The 21,236-nt window shown below is 33.6% G+C and overlaps 1 protein-coding gene across 5 annotated transcripts in view; it reads right to left on the bottom strand.

Moving 5' to 3' along the window:
• Positions 1-21,236, bottom strand: part of LOC130644933 (ubiquitin-like domain-containing CTD phosphatase 1) — an 89,627-nt gene that overhangs the window by 1,920 nt on the left and 66,471 nt on the right. Inside the window, exon 11 of one of the 5 annotated variants that reach the window (XR_008982641.1) lies at positions 11,210-11,427. The exons of 1 other annotated variant lie outside the window; for it this stretch is intronic. The gene's annotated coding sequence lies outside the window, so the exon portion shown is untranslated. Of the gene's footprint in view, positions 1-293; positions 2,125-2,662; positions 3,544-11,209; positions 11,428-21,236 lie in introns of those variants that run through there. 3 more of the 5 variants (XM_057450728.1, XM_057450726.1, XM_057450727.1) reach the window with 3 other exon arrangements.

Below are 21,236 nucleotides of genomic sequence, written 5' to 3'. Positions count from 1 at the left end.
TTGTCTAGATAAGAAAATCTAAAGATTTGTTTTGAAAAAGGGGATTTTCTCTTTTAAATCGGAACCGAGTGGGTTGAACCAGTGTGACAAGAAAACAAAACTCGGGAATTAGTTTTCCACCGGTTAACGACTTATCATTTTAAACAGTCAAGTTGCGATATAGAGGTTAAATACACTAAATAGACAGAAACACAAAGAAAAACAGTATAATACAACAAGCTACACAATGCTAAAACATCAAACAAACAAAATAAAAAAAATAGGAATAAATGAATAAACAAATAAACAAATACAGAAATGAAAACTGATTTCAACAAAAGTCTTGCGCAGTCATTCTTTATCCATGTAAGACAATAAAAGACTTGTACTCGCTTTTCTTATGTACTATAAGAAATAATTAGGTGTTATTAAAAACAGCAAATTACAAATCTTTAAAGTCGGCATATTTTTGTAACCTGAATAAGTAAATTTGCAGTACATATGCCTTCAGCAACAAAACAAGTAGTTACATATTTTTTTTTTCGCAAACTACATTTATTTTTTATGTTTCATTGATTCATAAGGAATCGACATAACGAAGCATGATAAAGTAGACAATATTAGATGTAAAACTAACACCACACTCAACATCAATCGAGCTATCCCGGGTACTACTTAAGTCGAGTATTTTGGCTTCGTTAGGGTCATTAAATCCAAGGGGAAAAAGAAATCCGTATGACCAAGCGAATGTCCGAGTTACCCAGAGTAAGACCAAAGGGGAATATACTGTACTAGATGTTAGGGTGGGTCCAACATAAAGCTGTGGCGCTACAATTTACACAAAGACAACGCGTATTTTTTAGCTTGCTGCCACAAAGTCGTCGTTGAAAGGATTTTTTACAATATGGGAAATGTTCGCAAATGGCTAGCTTTTGAAATAACCTCCGACGCGTAACATTCGATTTGATTTCTCCAATGTACATTGGATCTTTTCGCATAACTTAAGCCGTTAGAAAATAAATAATAATTTCGACCGCTTATTTTCCTCAAAGAATAATATCAATGACGGACGCAGTGGCTGATTCAATACAAGAAAGATTACAGAAAAGTAAAAAACATTAAAACATAATTACGCCTTGATTGCGTTGTGTTGGTACAAAAGACAATTAAAAAACATTTCGGACTTGCTTACCCAAAACATACTAAAATGTTAATCAAAATCTCTTTAAAAACAGTCATATTTTTATAGAGGTGAGGAAACGATAGTTCGTTACTTCTTTTTTGTAGTTTGTCTCGCTTATTTTAAAACATAACTAACTAATCCACAAGTAATCTAACTGACTCAGGTATTTACGCAAACGATTAGGAATTTAAAAGTATTACACAGAACTAAAATATAGTTAAGCATAATCGCAGTGTCCGAAATCATGATTATGCAGATTATGCAAAATAAACACGTGAGTATTTAAAGATCCAAAGTTTTTTATACAAGTATAAAGTATTGGTATTTATGGTCAAATTACAAAACCTAGAATTGCTTACATGTGCAGAATTACGTGAATTCGCTTGATTACGACAGTTTCAACTCCTAAGTTGTATATTAAAATAAAATAAAAAAATATTTTTTTTGTTTATTTATTTGGAATGTTTTCTTTTTTTATTAGCAGATGTATTTTCAGGAAATGTCCTAAGAAAAGTTAAACAAGAAGCAACAGGAAGCATCAAAAGTTTTGCGGCTAATGCAAAAATTTATGGCATGTGAGTCTTCATGCACAAGTAAAACCCCAGAACTTTGACCCTTTTTTTGTTAATAAAAATCATGCTAAAAGATTTATCATTGACGCGAGTCCCCCAAATCCCCAAGGTGTCGTGGCCCGTGAGCACTTGTTAGGGACGGTAAACAACTTTATCGTCGCCATCACATTTATAAAAGAAAAATGCCCAGGAAACGAGGTTGACGCGAAAATATAAGCCCACCCTGTTTAAAAGTCTATGGGTTTATACCCGGGTTTAGGCCCCGTAGGCTTTTATCCGGGATCCTTTTTCAATTTAGAAGCTAAGCAGAAGCAACTTAACTTACCGTCGAGTAACAAGTGTAGGACAAAAAATATTAATAGATGCACGAGCTGCTGTTTATAGTGAAAAAATATAGGCCTTTATACGGAAGGGTTTTCAAATTGAAAGTTTCAAAATGGACAAAAATTCAGATAAAAGCCTATTGCCTTTTCTGGAGGAATGGCTAATACTGGTGCAGTATTAGCTTGCATGTGTTTTTTTATAAGAAAACAGTGTATAAGACATGTAACTATTACATTTACTTAAAAGAATTATCTATTTTGGTATAAGAAATGTAAAGAGAAGACAAGGAAAAGTGCTTCACTTTTTTACAAGACTGGAAAAATGTCAAATTATATCACTATTCTGATTAAGAATTAAATAAAATTATGGTAAAAGTTTAGGAAAGTTTTGGATTCTGACCCTTGTGAGGTTTCTTATAAAAAACGTGAGGGGTAACATATACACAAAAACTGTTTTACCATCCTTTTTACAACATTACATTATTTCTGCAGAAACTTCTTAGTATGCTTTTGTTTTCCCTACCAAGTGTGCAAGTAATCAAAACACAAACAAATTCATATGCCTCGGGTTTTCCTAATCTAAATATTAAAAAATGTTTACATACCTTGTGAAAGAAAGAAGTCAAAAGATCGACACGACACAACGCTTAAAAATATTAACAATGTGATTTTTTTTTCTCAATTAAGGTTATTGATAAAAAATATTCAAAATTACTTTTCTCAATTACAACATTCAAAAAACTTAACGTGCACGACTTTGTTATGATATTATCTCTCCACCTGGGGTCCTTTTAGCTAATTACGTTTATTATCATTCTCCTCCAGAGATTCTGTTGTCAACCACGATATTGTTATTATAATTTTTGATAACTCGGCAAGGGAGTCCTACCCCGGACCTTAAAGTAAAAGTACACAACGTGAGTCCAAGCTATTTTAGAGTGTAAGCATACATGATTTTAGCCTGGTTTACACTTAAAACTACGTTTTTTAAAAAAGAGAACACTCCTTCGGGGAAACTTTGGTGGCCGTTTTTAATTTTTTAAACCGGGTAGCCACATAAAAGTTTTTTGATTTCTTTTAGGGCACCCAGGATATTTTTAACGCATTCTAATTTTTTGTATTCAAATTGAATTAACCTCAACCGTTGGCTATCATGACAATCATGGGATATTGTGTATAATAAAATCTGACTACACAGAATTAAATCACTTTAGATATAAGCCTTACGACTCAGAAACTTAGTATAGGTGCGTGTGACCAATGTCCGCAAACGAAACCATCAAGAATGACGATGCTGTTAGGAATAAAAAGAATATTTCTAATCCCAGGTTAATGGTCTTTTCACACTCGTGACGCTGCTACTGCTAATAATACGAAAACTGTGTCCGTGTGTCTGTAACAGGCAAAGTGGATCTATTCATTGTCCTTTGATGTAGCCGAAAAAAACCCATCTTAAAGTTCTATGTGACTTGGTTGCAGTGCAACAACGAATTTCAATTTTTATTTGTTTTATTTTGTTATATAATTTATAGTCTTGGAATGATGGCTATTAATCATGGCTATGAGCTGGATGTTCCAGTTAACATTAGACACAGCTACTAAACTAAAGCACCATAGCTAGCTAGCTAGCTATATATAAGCCGAAGTAGTGGGCAAGGAAATGGAGTGCTGTGTTTATTAATTCCATACCACTTCCATACGGTTAATAAATAACGGTATATTTTGCTTACTGCTAGTGTGCTATGGTTTTTAAACGCTGTTAAAGTATCAGGCCAGGAAATTTGTTGATTCCAGAGACAGGAGGAATTTGTTACCCACAGTTCTTGCAAACTGTTTACGGTTTACCATAATTTTTTTACAAAAACGTCTCAGAAAAAAAATTCTATTACAACTTTCCAGGCCTAAAGTTAGCTAATAGTCAGAGTAGGTTACTTTATAGCTAGCTTATACTGTTTCAAAATGCAAGATTTAGATAATAATTTAAGAGATAATGATTATATAATGTTATTTTTGTAAATATTCCAGTGTTTAGGGCCTTTTTATATGAGACCGGGAAACTCGGTCCACCGAGATATCCCGCATGACCGGATATTTGGGAAAGAATGCTGAAAACTGAAATCGTGTTTATATGGTGCATATTCATCTCGCCCCGGTTACAACGGGAAACTCGGTCAACCGAGATCCCGGGCAAGTGAGCCGGGATCCCGGTCAAACGGGATGGATATTTGTCCATGTAAACAGAAAAAACCGGTGGCAAAGTACGGAAAAAGTTTATGTAACCTTAGAGAAGCAAATAATTATCACTATTACTACATATCAATGGACATAATTGTTTTTGTATCATAGTGTATTTGTAATAAAAGACATCAAAACCATGAAACATGCTCTGAAACACGAGGTTTCACTGAAATTATAATTGAGAATGATCTAAGATTAACTTTTAATCCTGTTTCAAGCGTGTGGAAGATTTTAATGAATATTATATAAATAGGTCAGAAATGATGGAATACCGGAATTTATGAAGCTAGAGATCACTCTATATTTGGTGCTATTGCTCCTGAAAAATTGCCAGAAAACTTTAATGCATTCTCGAAAACAGAGCAGAAGGATGCTAAAGCAGTGCGAAAGAGTAAAGATCTTATAACAAGGGGAACAAAAAGAATTTTGGAAGTGAAAGAAATACGACAAAATTTTTTCAAAGCTGTAATATCAGGAAGTAGAAGTGGATCTGGAAAAATTGTATACGAGCATTACGATAAGTTAATCATGATATGGGTTGGATCAGCAAACACGGAAAAACTCTCCTTTGGAATTGATGCTGATAGTTTGTTGTCGACAACAACACCTGGCTATGAAATTTCAGAGAATTATAGTGTATAGAGTATAGCTGGTCTACCATTTATGTGTGTGTCGTCTGCCGTAATATTAGAGTTGTATATGTTAGAGGGTGTGTCCATATAAAAGACTACTTTCTTGTCATCTATACTTTCTTAGCACACATTTCTTTGTTACAACCAACCAGCCTGCACTCCCTACTGTGCCTCTACTTATAGGTTTCCTTACTTGGGCCTAGCCTCCCTGATGTGAGCTCAATTAGGCACAGTATACTAAAATGCACTTGATAGGAACTGGGGAAAGCTGGGTACCAGACTCAACTGATGTAGACTTAACCCAAAACAAAATGGTATCCAGCTACAAGAAAGAGGAACAAGGTTTTACAACTAATATATCTCACATATACATCATGGAGAGATATAAAATGGCGTCCGAAATAGCGTAATACATTTCTCGTTTGATACAACAGATAGTTATTTTTCTGACAATGAAATGCTGTTACACTTGTAATGAAAGTCCCAATAATGATGAAGAAACTATTCACGAAAACTGTCAAACCACAGATGGGAAAAGAAAAAATGCTGTTCCTGATTTAATCGATAACAAACGTAAACGGCCCGAAGAGAGCAGGTTTTGATACGGGAAGCAAAAGACAATTCTAAATTCAGAAAGGACTTGAGCGATGCTATGCGAGGGTTGACATCTAGCTTCTCTGAAAGTATCCGATAAATCAGTCAGTCAATGAAAGACATCGGCAGTGGTATATCCCTCTCAATTTGAGATGATGTCTCAAGCGATGATGCAGAAAACTTACAGTCATCATGTTAATCATCAAAATTTATTTTATCAAAATTAAAGATCACTTCCAGTGCCTAACTCGTATACTCAAATGATGAACATAAACAAACCATAATTGATTGAATACACAGGATCAGGTACATTTTTGAACTTAAGCTCATTTGCTGTTATGGCTTCCATTTGAATTCGCACACAATCTCTATCTATACTGGATTTGTTTTTTTTTCACAGAAATTTTGTAAGACGAAACATGAATATATAACCGAAGGAACTACTTCAAGTTTTAAATCTACTTTTCTCGTCAATATCCCCCACTTTGCTTTAAGTCGTCCAAAGGCGCATTCAACTGGATTTCTTGCAGAACGAAGCATGCTGTTGAAAACAAAAGGGGGTTAGTGGGTACGCAGGATCGCCTATGAGGTAATTAGGTATTTTGACGCCTTGTATTGATAAACTGTAGGTATCGAATTATTCCTCAACTTGTGATTTACGCTTGAGTTGGCAAATACTTTTGCATCATGAACACTGCCTGGCCACATGCATTCTACATCCATAAAGTAACCTTGGTAGTCAAAACAGCTTGAACATTCAGTGAATAGTACAGCTTGTAGCTGAAATAATCCTGGGAGTTTTGCACTGATTTGGAACATGCGTTCCATCAATTGCTCCAAAAGCTTGTGACATTCAAAATTTTGTTTGAAATTGTGAGATTTTCAGTGATGCAGTGTCCTTCAAATAATATAGAGTTATAGCCAATTTTTTCTCACTGGTGACAGCTCTGTAATTAGGTGATAGAGGATCTGGAGATATGAAGCAATCTACTTCTGCTAAAAGTTTGTTGAAATCATTTCAAGATAGGCGGAAATTTTTTGGCCAAAATTCCTCAGGTGGTACACCAAGAAATATATTTTGCCACCACAATTCAGTGCGACCAGGCTTGAACCAGCTACTGCGTTTTTGACTGCATCAACGTCTCTTCTGAAGACGTTTAATTTTTTGTCGAGCATAACACCATTTTCGTATCATCGTGGCACAAATAGCCTGCCTCTGCTGCCTTTTGATAATTTCTGATACTACTATCAACCCTTGAAGTTGGAATATCATCAAAACTATATTTGATAAACATGCAATCAATCAACATAGGTAAAATATTTTTTGAGAAATCTCGACCTGACATGTTTGTTTATAATTTGCCGCCAAAAATACTTTCGTTTTTGAATAGACAGAAACTTGACGAGCCAGCCCGCTTACCGGTATGGGAACCATATAAACACAAAATCGGCCCGGCAAGCGAGCCAGCCCGTTTGCCGAGCCAGCCCGCCTTAATATAAACAGCCCCTAGGAATGGTATTTTAAAAATAATATGCTTATAAAATATATATTGGGATATCTGTTGATGAACTGAAAAAAAAAACATCATGGATATAGAAGTTTTGCTGGCTCAAATGAATTTTTACAGGCATGTTATGCGTGTTGGTGTAAAGGGGAAACCTTGTTTAATGTAGTATATGATTCAGAACATAAGACAGTTTGGGGTTTTCCAATAATTTTAGATTTTCAGAAGGGAAAATATAGTAATAGTTGTTAAATTAGATATTCGAGGGAAGAAATTTTTGTGGTAATGTAACTCCTAACTGTGGCACTTTTTTATGGCAAAAACTTCTTTCTTTGTAACATGTGGTATATATTGTGCTATTAAAACATTTAGCACTTATGGTAGCCTAATATTCTGTGTTCTTTTTTTATTTAGGTGCTTAAAGGTGCAGTTGTTCCATTTTCTTCTGGTTTGCATGTTTATACTCTGTCAAATATTTTGTACGCTTTAAGAGTGTTCGTCAAGTTTTATAGTTACTAACTTGTAGTGATTTGATAATGGCTCCTGTGAACTTTCTTTTCAAATTTTCATCAATTTGATATATCTTTTTAGCAATGATGTTATTTTGTCTAGCTGGTCTTCAAATTTACCTTTTTGTCCGAAATTTCGTATATTTGTATGAAGTCTTTCAATGTTACGATTGCAGTTTATAAACTTCTTTACCGGTTATTGTACAATTGTTTGCTTTTACATTAATTTTATGTCAATTTTGAGCTACAGCATCATTTTCACTATCTCGTCTGCAAATTACACTTGTCAGATATTTTGTACTCTTCAAGAGTATTTGTATAATTTTTGAATAGTTAATTCGTGGTGTTTTATTATGTTCCTGTGAACGTATTTTGCATTTTCATCAATTTGAAAGATTTTTTCAGCTGTGACTTCATTTTTTCTATCTGGTCTTCAAATTTACACCCTTGACCGAAATTTCGTACACTTCAATGAACTTTGTCTAACGTTAAAATTGCAATTTATAAAATTGTTTACTGGTTGTTGTATACTTTCTTGCCCTTTTAGAGCGATTTGTAGTAATATTTGAGCTATGACTGATACCGACTGATAGCCTTGTGGTAGAGCGTTCGCTTCCAGAGCGGGAGGTCTTGGGTTCAAACCCCGGCCAGAGACTATAAAAGTGTGAATCTATCCTTTCTGCTTAGCGTTCAGCATGAGAATAGGATTGATATCTTAGGCGGTTGTCTAGTTGAGCGATTGCTGTGCTTGCACAACTTTCGTAGCTCAAATGGGAGCTTTAAATGCGCTAGGACCCATTCGCAGGACCCTCGTTGATAGCAGTACCAATAGGAACTGAAGAGGCTATCCTGGGTAAAAAAATAAAACTTCAATTCAATGACGTCATCATTACGTCATTTCTAAAAATAAACCATCAAAATTGATACACATTTCTTTTACCAATGTACTATGTACTATGAAAATTTTAAGTTCATATATGCCTCAATCTGGAGTTAATAATTTTTAAAGACAAAAATTGTAAAAAAATTCCAATACATGACCGCCGTCTTTGTGCTATCTATCCATCACAAAAATAACAATAACTACAGAATGACTTGGAATTAGGAGTTGCGCAACCCCTTGTTGAAACCGTATAGAAATGTAGAAAACGTTGCATACGGCTAGAAAGTCGAACGGCGCATAGAAAAATTTGACCTGAACAGCTTACTCTGAAGCTTGTTGATGACGTCATCAAGTAAAGATTTGAACCCTACTATCTCTGTAGACGTTCGCTACAAATACATGATCTTATACATTTTCTTGATCAGTGTTTCAGGCTCTACACAATAGAGGCAATGACTAAACAAATTAAAATAAAATATTTTTTTGGACATTGCTTTGTCTTTGCTGACGTCAGCAAATTCTTTCAACCCTGATATCTCCTTAATCGTTTATTGAAAGTACACGATTCTATACATAATCTTGATCAGTGTTTCAAGCTCTACACAATAGAAGCAACAGCCACATATTTTAACAAAAAAATCGTCTTTCAGAAAAATCCCAAAAGCTGATTCCGGCTAACTACCACCCAAGCAAAATCTGATACCTCTTTTTAACAGCAGCTAACAAGGGTGATACCTAGCTAGCCTATAATATTTTTCTCACTTTTATTCAGTTAAAGCTAGTTAAAAACATACATGACTTAGACAAAAGTATAAAGTTCTGTTTCACGCGCTACCACCCTCACAAAAGTGATAGCTGTAACTTCCACGGAACGTTTTTGCTACATGATTCATATTGGTCAATTGATTGTTTAGGAAAAATGGAAAATTCCAGATATTTATAATGTTTTAGCCTGGATACCATTGATCTTGTGGCGTTCAAGCTCTGCACCGACTAAATAAAACTTACTAAGTTTATAAATAATTTGAAAATTTATTTGTCTATAGGCGGGAATACACGGTGACTTTTTTCTTTATAAAGGTTCGAAATTTTTCTTTATAAACTTTTCTTTCATCGTGTATACCATCTATAAAAAGTTTATAAAAACAAAAATTTTATGTCAGGTGATATAAATCCTTCGATTTATCGTTCGGTTGATAAAAATCTGAAATCTTTGCAAGAAACGTCAAAGGAGCCGACAAAATCATGACGAAAATGAACACACCTGGGCTCAGAAATGAATGAACTGAAGAAAAAAATTATTATAACAAGCAGCAACAAGAAGAAAAAAAAATATGGCTGAAGGAAGCGAAAAACGGTAAGAATATTTTAAACAAATAGAGAGAAAATTAAGGATTTCTGAGAAATTTTTAAAGTGTTTATGCTACGATATTTTTCATGATTGGTATTTATTACTTTCAGGTTAGCCGATCTTCATCGTATTGCTGATGAAATTGAAAGAGACGCAGATGATAATAATGTTTCTGAGGAGCCATCAACCCAATCTCCTGCACCACCAAAACCAAGAAAAAAAGGGGATTTGTGTGGTGCCATACCCATATCTTAACACTCAGTGTTCATTCTTAAGTATTTACGAAACTGCTGTGGGTCTTCTAAACTGAGCTCTGTTAAAAAGTTGTTGTATGCGCCCATTTCGTGTCTTCTTTCAAGCCAGGCTTTGACCCGGACAGCTCTTCTCTTGTTCTTTTAATTTTTTGTACGTTTTTTTCTCCTTAATTTTATATAAGTTAGAATCAACGCAATTGCTGCTTTACTTTTCGATTTCATTTTGTAAATGCGTGTGACATCGTATTGATTATCAATATATATAACCAAGTTCTTGAAATGTTGGATACATGAAAAGAGAAACTTTATAAAGAAAAATTACAAAGACTTTCTAAAGGATTATTTTACCGTGTATTCCAGCCTTATCCACAAGAATTGACCAAGCATGCCTTCCTAGTGGCAGGAGTGTTTATTAATGGTACGACATGGAGCCTAAAAAATGCGCGAATGGAGCCTTAAAAACATGCGCGAATTGATCAGTAATTGATTCTATAAAGAAACACTAAAAAACTGCCTTGAAATAAGATTTGTGATTAGTTAAAAGGAGAAAATGATAAATTTTGAATATTTCCTTGACTATTATGTTTCTTTTCCTTTAACTTGATTCTTTTCTACTGATTTGAGCAAATGCAAAAAACCTCCAAAAGTCTTCTCTCCATCTCTTGCTAAATGTCATGTTTATGTTTTAGGTGGGAACGCGTACGTTTATGCTTATGTCACCAGCAGAAACTAGGCTTGAGAATTTAAAACACGTCAAAAAAATCAAACTCCTTAACATTCGCTTAAAAAATTCGAATCTGTTAGAACACAATGGAATAAAATCGATCTGATTTTTATATAGACTTCACCATTGTGTCTCATCTGCATAATGCTGCTGGCAACAGCTAATCTCACAAAAAAGTTAAACTGTTTTTCCCGGGGTTGAAGGGAAAAAATGTGTTGATAAAAAGTCCGTTATATTATTCATTTTGACGTTTTTTGACGGTTCAGTTTGATAAAATAACCTGAGACGTGTGAATCTAATATATGTATTGTACAGAAAACTGAAATAACTGCTTTTCTTCTTTAGAATACCTTTAGAATACCTCATAAAAGCACCTAAATGGTTAAGTTTCGTCTTCATACTAGCTAACATTTACGACGGCTTTAAATAGCATACGCCAATCAAAAGATGTAATACACCTACCATGCGTTTAAGATGCTGTACTTTCGCTTCATCTCGTCGCCTAGTTACCTTTTTGTTTATATCTTGTTTGTTCGTTTGTTTGTATTCTATATTCCCGAATCCTTCAAAATTGCTTTCGTTAATTTAATTTAAAGATACGATACTTCCTTATATTCGGATCTCAGAGAAAGCTTTGTGACACAATTCTCGTATAGCTATACACATGACAATTTTGATCGCTAAAAAAAAAACGACCTGTGTTTAATGTGGACTTTTTAGGAGAGTAATAAGACAAGAACATTTCTACTGTAGTAAATAAACACTTTGATTAGAAAGTTGAGAAAAGATCACACGTACAAAGCAATTGTTTGTTATTAAATTCAAAGCACGTGAATCTCGTGATATGAAAAGTACCGCTCACATTAAACTCGGTTTACATTAGATTCCTTTTGCACATAGTTTGTTGAATTTGTAGTCATATGACTTTGAAAATGTGAATTTGGATGTCACTGTTTAGGCAAGGAAGCGACTTGTTTGAGCAAATCATTAACGAAAATATAAAGGTATTACGGTGTAGGGATTTACAGTGTTTAAAAGAACGGCTACATTTCCAAGATTGGCAACTAAAAGGCATTATAATAGCTAATAGTTTCAGTACAGAGTATAGTTATTGCGATAACTACAGATATCATGTCAAAAATCACTCGCTGCGCAAATATTTTGTCATTTTTTAGCTTGTTATTTTATTTTATTTTCACTTATTTGTCAATAGGTAAGCATTAGGGTGTGGCAAATGGCCGACAGACCTTTTGAATAACAGTAGATAGCAGATCTGACACCCTGAATAGGCGCAACTTGTAAACAGTCACAGAAGACCCCGAACTTTAGTATATCCACGATCGAAGAAGCAACAGATGTGAATTAACAGTAGTTAGTACATTCTTATATGAGGTGAACTTTGACTATAAACTTTTATAAGAATAGCATTTTTTTTGTTTTAGCCTCAGTATGCCTAACTTTTCGAAAAAAATCAGTCTCGTATGTGTGTTTTTATTTTAGACCGTGAGAAAATGTAAATTCTGTCTCTTTTTTTCGCGGCAGTGTTTTAATTGTATAACTTGATTTGCTCTTAAACCAAAAAATCTCTTAGATGTATAAAGAATTAAATATTCCAATGATTTTTGTCCGACTCAAGAAGCTAGTGCCGTATAGCACATTAAAGATTGAAGCCTTTTAGGATGAAATTAGAATTATTTAAATGTCAAAATTAAGGTGAAAAAAAAATTAAAATGTTTTTGAACAAGATGTCAAAATTCGTAAATTCTTATATGTACATGGAACAAGCAAGTTCCAAAAAGACATAAGTATAAAATTTATCTCATTTAAAGAGTCTCCGTGGATTTGACATACCACTGATGTTAGGATCAGAGTAAAGAAGCTGAAAATAGTTCTAAATAATGTAATCATTATTGGCTCCATCCTCGTGAGAAAATGAAACTCCCGTTTTGTGTATTGCTTTTAAAGTTACAAAATATCCTTTCAAACAAAAAAAAATTGAAAATAAAGAGGTTCTGGGAGGAACTATTCCAGTTTTTTGCTAAAAACTAGGGCTCCGAAAATGGAATGTGACATGATTATAAGCTCATCTATATAATAATACGCCAGTTCCGTGTGTCTGTAACAGGCAAAGTGGATATGTTCATTTTCCTTTGATGTTACCGAAATTTTCTCTGAAGTAACCGAAAAATGCATGTCTATTATGTTAAATTTTCTGACGTTACGGCGCGACTTCAGTAATACCACCTTAACGTCAATATCGTATATTAAATTAATGAAGCCGTTACAGTGCACTTAAAACTTTGAGGCCAAATAACTTGGAAACGAGGTGGTGGCGTCAATGATTTTTCACCGCGTGGGTAACTAGGGACCACCTGGGACCAATTTGGGTAAGTTTCCCAAACCTAGGTCCCAAAATCCGTGTCGGAATGGACGGGTTGATGCATCATCCAAAAACCTTCAAACCCTAATATCTCTGCAACCGTTTGTCAAAAGTACATGATCCTATACATTTTCTTGATCAGCGTTTCAAGATCTATAACATGAAGGCAACGGGTATACAAATTTCAAAAGAAAAATTTTTTGTACTTTTATAAGAGACTTTGCTGACGTCAGCAAAATTTTTAAACCCTTATATCTCATTAACCATTCATCAAAAGCACATGATTACATACATTTTCTTGATCAGCGCTTTAAACTCTACACAATAGAGCCAACGTAAAAACAATCTTCCGAATTGTTTTTTTTTTGTGGATGGGTTGCTGACGTCATCAAAATTTAAATAATGCTTCTTTTTCATTTTTATCCTGCCTCAGTGGATTTTTCCACGGGCTTTATCGACTAGTCTCTTATAATAATACGCCAGTTCCGTGTGTTTGTCTGTCACTTTTGCAAAGTGGATTACATTCTTCAAAATTTTCTTTAACAAATTCTATAAAACATCGCCTATAAAATTGTTCTGTAATTTACCAAACTTTACCGATAAAATAGTATTGACGTCAAAGGAAAGTTAATTAAGATTAGTGAAGCCATTACAATGCACTTAAAACTTTGAGGCCAAATAACTTGAAAACGAGGTGGTGACGTCAATGTTTTTTCACCGCGTGGGCAACTAGGGACTACCTGGGACCAATTTGGGTAAGTTTTCCAAACCTGGGTTCCCGAATCCGTTTCGGAATGGACGGGTTAATGACGTCATCAAAAAACTTTTAAACCCTAATATCTCCGCATCCGTTTGTCAAAAGTACACGATCCTATACATTTTCTTAATCGGCGTTTCAAGATCTATACGATGAAGGCAATAGGTGTAAAAATTTCTAAAAAATTTTTTTTGGGTTTTGGACAGGCCATTCCTGACGTCAGCAAAATTTTTAAACCCTTTTATCTCAATAACCGCTCATCAAAACCACACGAACATATACATTTTCTTGATCAGCAATTTAAGCTCTACACAATAGAGGAAACGTGAAAACAAAGTTCTAATTTTTTTTTCTGGATGGGTTGCTGACGTCATCAAAATTTTTATTCTGCCTCAGTGGATTTCTCCACGGGCCTTATCGACTAGTCTATATAATAATACGCCAGTTCTGTCTGTGATATTTGCAAAGTGGATGTGTTCATTTTCCTTTGATGTTGCCGAAAAAGCAATGTCTAATATGTTAAATTTTCTGACGTTACGGCGCGACATCAATATCACTACTTTAACATCAATATCTTATACTAAACTAATGAAACCATTATAGTGCACCTAAAACTTTGAGGCCAAATAACTTGAAAACGAGGTGGTGACGTCAATGATTTTTCACCGCGTGGGTAACTAGGGACCACTTGGGACCAATTTGGGTAAGTTTCCTAAACCTGGGTCCCCGAATCCGTTTCGGAATGAACGGGTTGATAACGTCATGAAAAAACCTCTAAACCCTAATATCTCTGCAAACATTTATCAAAACTACATGATCCTATACATTTCCTTGATCAGCGTTTAAAGATCTATGCAATGAAGGCAACATGTATACAAATTTTTTTTAAAAAATTTTAGGTTTTGACGGGAGCAAAATTTTTAACTCCTTATATCATTAACTCATTAACCGCTCATAAAAAGCACATGATCATATACATTTTCTTGATCAGCGCTTGAAGCCCTACACAATAGAAGCAACGTGAAAACAAGCTTCTGAATTATTTTTTTTGTGGATGGGTTGCCGACGTCATTAAAATTCAAATAACGCTTCTTTTTCAATTTTATCCTGCCTCAGTGGATTTTTTCACGGCTCTTTAACGAAAGTGAAAGTCAAAGTTTGTGTTCAACCTTGTTTTTGGTAGATTATAATTATTTTATGATTCAAATTAGAAATGCCAAATTTACGGGAAAATAGAATTTCTTTGATTAATGCTTTTGCATCTAATTTCATAAATGACGAAGAATTTGTACTCCTTTTTGATTTGAATACATCCACTAACCCAGATTTACCCTACTGGAAATACAAGAAATTTGCGCTTGATGGCTTAGATTAAGATGAATACAAAACTGAATTTTAATTTTTAAAGGATGATATCTATACGTTAAAAGAAGTCTTGGACATACCTGATGTGTTGGTATGCTATAATGGATTAAACGTTTCTGGTATGGAGGGCTTGTGTACACTTCTGAAAAGATATGCATATCCCTGTAGGTTTTTAGACATGATACCCAGATTTGGAAGACCAGTACCCCAATTATCAATGATTTCTAACCATGTCATGAACTATGTTAATAACAACTGGAATCATTTCTTGACTTCTTTTAATCAACCCTGGTTGTCTCCTGTAATTCTCCAAATATACGCTGATCAAGTACACCAAAGGGGTGCTCCACTCGAAAACTGTTGGGGATTTATTGACGGAACTGTCCGGTCAGTGTGTAAACCTGGAGAGGGTCAAGGGCAATTGTATAACGGTCATAAAAAAGTCCACGGCATAAAATTCCAGTCAATCGTGGCACCAAATGGCTTGATAGCAAACCTATATGGGCCAGTCGAAGGCAGGCGACACGATGCTTACATGCTGGCCAGATCTGGTGTGCTTCCTTTGTTACAACAGCACTCAATTGGACCAGCTGGATATGTTCTCTGCATTTATGGAGATCCAGCGTATCCACTGAGAGTGCAAATTCAGACACCGTTTAGAGGAGCTCGAATCACTCCGCTACAATTATCCTGGAACAAAGCAATGAGCTCAGCACGTGTTTCAGTAGAGTGGATATTTGGGGACATATTAAATTATTTCAAGTTTTTGGACTTTAGAAAAAATTTGAAGATCAGATTGAGTGCTGTTGCAAAAATGTACATAATATGTGCCTTACTTCATAATGCAAGATCTTGTTTTTATGGTTCAATTACTGAAAAATATTTTGACATTGCACCACCTCAAATAAGAAACTACTTTATATAACAGAATTTTTATCTGACTTGCAAAAAGTACATTCAGCTTTATGTTTTTGTACTTTTATATATATATATATATATATATATATATATATATATATATATATATATATATATATATATATATATATATATATATATATATATATATATATATATATATATATATATATATATATATATATATATATATATATATATATATATATATATATATATATATATATATATATATATATATATATATATATATATATATATATATATATATATATATATATATATATATATATATATATATATATATATATATATATATATATATATATATATATATATATATATATATATATATATCACGATTTTCCAAAGAAGCTAAACACAGATCTTCAGCTTGAGAAGCTTCATCTTCAAGTTTTTGTTTTTTTAACTGGTTCTCTTCCTGAGCTAATCTCTCATGATCATCAAAAAGTTCAATTTTGTCTCTTAAACTTTTATCCAGCTCACTTTCTTCATTCACTTCGATTCCACTGGCTTTGTTTTTTTCACCCTCCTGTCGTTTAAACTTTTTTATTAACAAATTTAGATGATCTCTCGTAGACCTATCGCTCACTTTAAAAACAGGACTTTCTAATGCATTAAGGGCCTCACTAATTCTCTTCCATACTTGTCCACGCTCCAACGACCCTTGTTTATATTTCAAAGGTTTAAATAAGAACACTTCCTTAATTAACATCATATCATGATCAACAGTCCAATGAATGGCTTTTCTAAAAAAAACATTGATATGCCAAAGTTATTTTTTGCAATGAATCTCAGTTAGTTCAGCTAACTAGCTAGATTTCTGCTACATGCAACATGCAGCTGTGCCATCAAAGTAGGGAAAGTTTACAGGCAAATTACTTTTCCAAAATGCATAAAAACAAACACTCCAAAAATATAGAGCATTTTAAACTTCTAAAAGTCCCATACTTACGGTTTTTGAAAATCTTGCTTCTCAGAACTAGTCATCTTTTCAGCCATTTTAAAAAAAGAGTTTAAACGTTTTAGACAGTCCGCCAAATTCGGGATTTTAACGTCCCGGCAGTAAGTACAAAATAATGTTCTCACGTTGCCGTTGCCGTTGTCGTCGCGCTTTCGTAAGCTCTCTAATAACTTGGAAACGAGGTGGTGAAGTCAATGATTTTTCACCGCGCAGGTAACTAGGGACCACCTGGGACCAATTTGGGTCAGTTTCCCAAAACCTTGGTCCCCGAATCCGTTTCGGAATGGACGGGTTGATGACGTCATTAAAAAACCTTCAAACCATTATATCTCTGCAACCGTTTGTCAAAAATACACGATCCTATACATTTTCTTGATCAGCGTTTCAAGATCTATACAATGAAGACGGCAGGTATACAAATTTCTGAAGAAAAATATTTGGGGGGTTTGACTGGCCATTGCTGACGTCAGCAAAATTTTGAAACCTTTATATCTCCTTAGGCGTTCATCAAAAGCACATCATCATATACATTTTCTTGATGAATTAAAATATGACGCAACTCCAGCTTCATCACTACCCCTAACCTGAAATGCTTTACATGCAGTACGAACCAATTGACAGCACATGCTTCACTGGTATTAAAAGCAAACACTGTTTCATAATCAACAGTCAACAACAAATTTTCAAATGATTTTAAAACTTTATCAGTTTCTGTTGCAAAGTTCGCTATGACATGCAATTTACAATAAAAGTTTGCCATATCACCAATTTCTTTTTTTTGTGTTTCACTCATTTCATCCCAATTTTCGATAGATTTTGGCAAGAGCTCTTCTCTCAACAAAGGATTCACTGGCCCAAGATCAGACATAGTAGTTTTGATGGAAGTTACAAGGTTAGCAAAATCTTTTTCCTTGTCCTTAGTTAAAATTGCATCGCATAAATCATCAACTGTTTCACTGAAACATTGCAGCGTAGATGCAGCATCACCACCACTTATTTCTGCTAAACGGAAAGATAATGTTCTGCCACTTGCAGTTGTTATTTGGAAATTTTGGTGATGTTTGTGGTACTTCGAAGTTCCGTCACCATGCAAACAATTATTCCCAGCAGGATCACTGAGCATTTCATTTACTACTTGAGATTGTGCAATAATTAATGCCTCTTGGAGCAATCTGCTTTTTACACCATTTGATGGTAACCGATTAATTTTCTTTTTGGTTAGCTTTTTTTCATAACACTGTTTACTTTTGAGATGCTAACATTTAATGTTAGTAAATCCAAAATTACTTCACGCAGTTCATTTGTATATTTGCCATTGTGAAACGTAACTACTTCTTCATCTTCGACTAGATTTATTAATGCTTGTAGTTCTAAATTTTCTTTTAAAGAGTCAATTTTATTCTCCAAACCTTCAATCTCTTTTTCACACTGATTGTTACATACAACGCTATTGGATTTGCTTATTTTATTCTTTAGATACAATATTTTCTTCTGGCACGAAACTTTTTCAGCTTTTAATGGATATACAATATTTTCACGTACATTACTAAGCTTTTCTTCTAATTTCTCACCTTTATTATTTAATCTTTCTATAACTTTATGTAAATTTATATTTTCAACCTCAGTCTTCTTTAAATCACTTCTTAACTCAATTAACTCTTGTCCCTGCACTTTTAGTTTATTATCTATATAGGCAATTTTCTTACTCAAACGTCTTATTTTAGCATGCGATACACCATGTTTTCGGACTTCGTCTTCAGCTTTTTCTAATGCATCACTTTTCAAACTTTTGCTTTAACAATTGTAATTTTTTCGCTGCTAAGTTCAAATCATTTTTATTTTTCTGAACAATACTCTTTGTTTCTATGTCTAACGTTTTCATACTATTAAGTGCCTCTAAATATTGTTGTTCTACCAATTCCAACTGTACCTCTTGTCGATGTGTCATTTTTCGTTTTAAATTTTTATTCTTTTTTTTGATGACACTAAGCTACAATACAAGACTCTTTTCCTTTTCTGTTTCTGTTGAATTTAATGACCTGTCTAAACTGTCTTCCGTTTTTGGTATTACAAACTCTTGTGCAAAAACACCTTCAACGTCCTTTTTTTTCTTTGCTTTTCTTAACAGTTTAATTCTTTGAATTAACCTTGTAATTTTATTATACAATGCAACTTGACTGCAATTACTAATATCAATTTTAAACTTCTGTGAGAATGATTCACAAACTTCAACAATGCTTAATTGATTTAACTTTGTATACCATTCATATATTTCACTATTAGTTATTTTAATTACACTAATAATTACACTGAAATAAAATAAAAGCACTTTGCATAACAGAGTAAGGAAAAACCTTAATATGAATTGTTACTGGATAAATAAACGATACCTGCATATCGTAACCATATATTTAGGCCATGGTGGCCAGACACAAGTCTGTATCATACTGAACTTTGCTAGTGTTAGTTAGCTAGCATTAAATACGCTTTTCTGGCTAGGATTTTTCTTCCTTCAAAACACAATGTAAAAAAGGATAAAAAGTTGTATTAGAGCAAGCCTTAACAACCTAGCTAGCTAGCTAGACTGTATTTAACATAATTTTACAATGCTTAATTTTGAGTGTAAAATTATATCTGATGAGCAGTAACTTCTTAACTGTTGGCTAAAATAAACAAAATAAACACCTGTACTTGGCACATAGTTTAGCTTTTATTAACTAACTAAATAACTATAACTAACTAACTTTATTTAGTATATTCTAGAAATGGAGACAAAAAGGGGCGCCCACAATAAAATAACAGAGGATAAAGAAAAAAAACTTTGTTTTCTTTGCTAAAACATTGCGTTGTTGTAAAAACTCTTATACAAACTTACAAAAGTGTCATTGAATAGTGTTTTTCTGAGTGAAAATCAAAAAATAGTTAAAATCTAGTACTTTTTCTCAATTTATGAAGTTTTTAGTTACCTGATTTTTTTACTTCCTCAAACAGAAACCGGGATTTTCATCTTTGTTTACCTCAGAAAATCATCTACCTTTGCATAAGTACCCAACATAAATCGGCCTAAATTGGTTTAGTGTAAGAAAAGTAACCAAATGCTAAGGTACCCATACGCTCACCTTTAAAAATTTTGAAGTTTTCAATTTCCGCCGCGCCGAGATTTTTTTTGACGGCAAGAATTGTCACGTGACTGAACAGCCTACTTAAATTACTGACTTTTATAGGCAAGAGAAGACATATTTTTGATGTTGGTTTTAGGGGTTAGCTTCCTGAAGTTGCAAGCTACATATACCATACATTTTGTGTTGCGAGGAATAAAGTAATGGTTAAAAAGAAACACTATTCTATCATTATCAGTGCACTTTGCCAAGAAGAAATAAAAATTACAGCTAGCTATAGAAAGACTTAAGGAAGTTTTTTTACAGTAAACTATAGCTAGCTAGCTATATATGGATCTGCAAGTTTGACATGGATTAACGTGGAAGAGCATTTAATAAAGGAATTATTTGCAAAGTATAGCTAACTAGTTATATAAAAAAGAGCACAGATGAAATCGACTGAAAATAAAATACACACTTCAATGATATAATGACTGGCTTTGACTTTTCGTTAGAAATTATTGGATATAAATATTATATAACTAGCTAGGAAGGGATATATATAATAGCATGTTACACTGTATTACTGTGTTATTAATTTTGGTAAAATGCAAGAATAAATTTAGGCAAGGTCCACTTTTACAATTTTGTGATAGCTATAGTAATTTTGGTACATTGACATAAGAAAAATTTGTCAACCGAAAATATTTGACGAAGCAGTTAAAGTGACTAAATTTGTTTAAAAAGTTATTTTCCATTAATTTGTTTATTTTAACCACAGTATGTTATTTTATTTTATATTTGGCAGTGGTCGAAACTATGTACTTCACAGATTAAAATTATTCCAATGCAAAATTGAGGCGTAGTAATTTTTAAGGCTAAGTTGGTGTTTGAACTGCACCGTTAAGTTGAGTGATATTAGAAATGAGTTTTTATGATCCTATTTTTAGCATTACCCACCTATATATCTGATTACTGTATGAATA

The sequence above is a fragment of the Hydractinia symbiolongicarpus genome, chromosome 5, assembly GCF_029227915.1.
Source record: "Hydractinia symbiolongicarpus strain clone_291-10 chromosome 5, HSymV2.1, whole genome shotgun sequence".
NCBI lineage: Eukaryota > Metazoa > Cnidaria > Hydrozoa > Anthoathecata > Hydractiniidae > Hydractinia > Hydractinia symbiolongicarpus.
The sequence above is the reverse complement of the archived record's forward strand: the minus strand, read 5'-3'. Positions and strand labels throughout refer to the sequence as shown.